The sequence below is a fragment of the Pinus tabuliformis genome, chromosome 1_2 (assembly GCF_031772625.1).
Source record: "Pinus tabuliformis cultivar Carrire ecotype Pingquan chromosome 1_2, CPIR1, whole genome shotgun sequence".
Lineage (NCBI taxonomy): Eukaryota > Viridiplantae > Streptophyta > Pinopsida > Pinales > Pinaceae > Pinus > Pinus tabuliformis.
Window position 1 is genome coordinate 1,126,815,000 of NC_142298.1, and position 3,687 is coordinate 1,126,818,686.

Genomic DNA, 3,687 nt, shown 5'->3' on the forward strand with positions numbered 1-3,687 from the left:
AAGAGAGTACAAACGTTGACAGTGGAATGGAACTGTGGACATTAAGGTGCATGAACAAGAAAAATTCGGCGGTCGGTGATGGGGTGACAACACTATTACTAATATTCCACCATTTGTCTGATTGCATCCCTAATAATTGTGGTAGTGCTAAGCCAGTGGGAATTGAAATGATTTGAGGACGGACTGACCGGCTAAAGGATGGGACGCACTAAGGACTCTGCACTGATTGAGGGAGGACGTTGCTATAGCCGTCATCTTGTGATAGGATTTAGTGTGATTAAACTCAGTGGCAGAGAGGGAAAGGTTCCTAGAAGGTGTGATTGGATTTACTGTCACTGATCCAGTGGCAGCTAGAGAGGGAAAGGTCACCATAAGGGAGGGAAGAATTCCACCACAACAAAATTCCAAGTACTTTTGATTCTTGAAGGCTAAAGCAAGAGACTACGAACGTTGACAGTGAAATGGAACTGTGGAAAATAAGGTGCATGAACAAGAAAAAATCGGCGGTCGGTGATGGGGTAACAGCCCTATTACTAATATTCCACCATTTGTCTGACTACATCCCTAATAATTGTGGTAGTGATAAGCCAGTGGGAATTGAAATGATTTGAGGATGGACTGACCGGCTAAAGGATGGGACGCACTAAGGACTCTGCACTGATTGAGGGAGGAACTTGCTATGGCTGTCATCTTGTGATAGGATTTAGTGTGACTGAACTCAGTGGCAAAGAGGGAAAGGTTCCCGGGAGGTGTGATTGGATTAACTGTCACTGATCCAGTGGCAGCTAGAGAGGGAAAGGTCACCATAAGGGAGGGAAGATTTCCACCACAACAAAATTCCAAGTACCTTTGATTCTTGAAGGCTAAAGCAAGAAACTACGAACGTTGACAGTGAAATGGAACTGTGGAAATTAAGGTGCATGAACAAGAAAACTGGCACAAATAAGCGGCGTAGAAATTACCTACTATCCTCTTCCCTTGGAATTGTCAGTGGTAGCGACGGCCTATTGTCCTCTGCATGATGAATGCATTGTTTCATGAATGGATAGAATCCTACCATAACAAAATTCCAAGTAGCTTTGATTCTTGAACTCTAAAACAAGAAAGTGCTAATGCTCATAATGAAATGAGACTGTGGAAATTATGGTGCGTGAACAGCGGCGTAGAAGCTATTGCCCTCTTCCATGGCAGTTCCTATTTCAGACCCTATAGAAACATAAATGAGCGCTAAGTACCTGTGACAGGACATTCGTGCATCTGAAGGCATGCTACATATGCATGAAAGCCATACATCTCCATGCATATTCCGGCAACTCGATCACCCTACCTCCGGTAAGCTCCAGTATTCAATGTATCTGTGACCACTGTCAGACCTGTCCCGTCTCCTCCTGCAACCTCCGTTGGCTTCCTTGTCTACCACCGTTTTCCAAATTCTGTTTTATTTTGAATTTAGTAAAGGCGCTAAAGGAATTCAAATTTGAATTTTGAATTTGTAATTTCGTTCCGTCCATATTTTATTTGGTTAGAAGGCGGCTTTTTGGCTGGTGGTTCATGTTTGTTTGGCTTGTGGTTCATTCTGTTATTCCATTCTGCTGCCATTTATGCACCGACTCACACTTTTGTGATCCACATTGTCTGATGCTAGGGTTTCAATAGTGTGGTCCAGGTTTCTCTAGGACGGTTAAGGGCAACCGTCCTTCCCTCCAGCCCCATGAACGCATTGTTCCTCTACCTCCCATCGAGTTCTACTCTGCAACGTCTCGCTAGGTTTCCTCTTTAGTGAGCTTTGTCTAAATGGTAAGATCACTTACTGCTTTTCTTGGTTCACAGTTGTTTAGTGTCATTATGGTTTTGCTGAAGTATTTCATTGTAATCATTCTATAGCCACAATGGCCGTTCTCGGCAATGGTAACTCAACGACGGTGCAAGTTATTCCTTCCACAAAAGTAAATATTAATTTATTTTTTTATTTTTTATCTTGTAGCTTGGCAAGGTGTTCAATATTTTTCTTGCTTTCAGTGGTCTTGAGGTTGTCAGGGTTCAACTTTCCCTACATAGTTCCTCTCTCAGTCTTTACAGGTATTACTCTTTTAACATTTCCCAAGTTAAGTAATTCAGGTGGACGCTCTGAGATTATTTGTAATATGTCTCTTTATTTGTTTGCAGGCTTGGAAGGATTCTTGATTTTCCTTCTTATTTTCCAGTGGTCAGCTCAATCCGTCCTCTAATAATTCCAAAATGTTCCTTGTTCTAGGTTAGAGCCTGACTTGCATGGTTTACTAGCTCTCTGCATGTAGTCTTAGGTTGATGGGCCATCAAATATATCTCCCAATTATTTAAATGGATTATGTATATTTTTGGTTGAATTTTAACAACCATACAAAAATCCCTCTTGGGGTTTCTTTTACTTTTACTCCCCTTGAATGTTTCTATCACGGTCTAAGTAATTTTTTAGGGTATTTAAATGTGGTACTGTTACAGAATTCAACATATATTTTACTCATGTGGATTCTTAGTATTCAAGTTTTGATTAAAAAAATGTATTTGCAGTAGAGGTTCTCTTTCCTGTTAGTTGAGAAACTATTTGTTTTCTTAAAGAATTATATGGACTGGGATTATCAAGTTCATATCAAGAATATTATTTATGATTCATGCATTTTGTACTCTTTCCATTTTATATTGTTGGTAAATGGTTAAGTTGTTTTCCTTCTTAAATAGTTACCATCTTGTTCTGAGTTTGATGGGTTTCCCCTAGACTCGTTGGAGGGTAATATTGTTCGCAGTCTTCTATCTTGGCCTTACTTGGGATTCTTTACCCATCCATGATTCTTCTCTGTGGTAACAACAATTTTTTTTGGTAACTACATAGGACATTTTTCTCTGCCACTTAGGGTTATATGTTTATATATTGGCTACTAACATTCTCTGTTCAGTATTGTGTGTTTTGCTAGCACATATTTTAGGAATTCGTTGCTTTTTTTTACCCGCAATGTGGGGTGTTGGATCTCTGAGTTTCTTTTGAAATTTTGCTAGCACATATTTTAGGAATTCGTTGCTTTTTTTTACCTGCAATGCGGGGTGTTGGATCTCTGAGTTTCTTTTGAAATATTCACCTGCATGTTTGTTCTTATTATTGTTATTGTTTTAATCTTCTACTTATATAGATGCTACAGAAAAAAACCACATACATTTCCTCAGTTTGGTTCCACATGACTCTGGTGTAGTTACTTATTAACGTGGAGAGGGACTATTTTCCAAGGAATCCATTGGCTCACCATCGGAAAACTAACCATCGAAACCCTCTATAATTATTTTCAACATATTTTGGAAGTCATGTATCCTGGTACATGCAAGAATTAGTTATTACGATTATTATTTTAATTTTCAGAGATTTGTCTCCCTCGTATTGCATTACTTGAGTCTAAGTTCTTCTTAATACCGACTCTTTCTTTTAATATCCAGAAACTCAACCAACATAGAGAGTTAATTTTACCGAAGAGAGGAAGTATATCTCACAAAAGAAGTCTACTCGCCAAATTTTATATGCAAATATAGAAAGGGTTTATGGCATATTCTTTACCCTTGTGAACATTTATTCTCAACAGTCAACTTCGTTTCTTTTTGTTTACCTAATAATCATAAGAAACAATATACCAATCTGTTTAGACTTCCTTTCTTTTACAAGGA

General features: G+C 38.7%; 1 long non-coding RNA gene across 1 annotated transcript; it reads left to right on the forward strand.

Annotated features, from left to right (window-relative positions):
• Nucleotides 1-1,641: 1,641 nt before the first annotated feature.
• On the forward strand, nt 1,642-2,500 carry LOC149210109 (uncharacterized). The gene is made up of 3 exons (XR_016252273.1): nt 1,642-1,797; nt 1,985-2,079; nt 2,167-2,500. It is a non-coding gene; the product is annotated as an uncharacterized LOC149210109 (long non-coding RNA).
• Nucleotides 2,501-3,687: the final 1,187 nt, after the last annotated feature.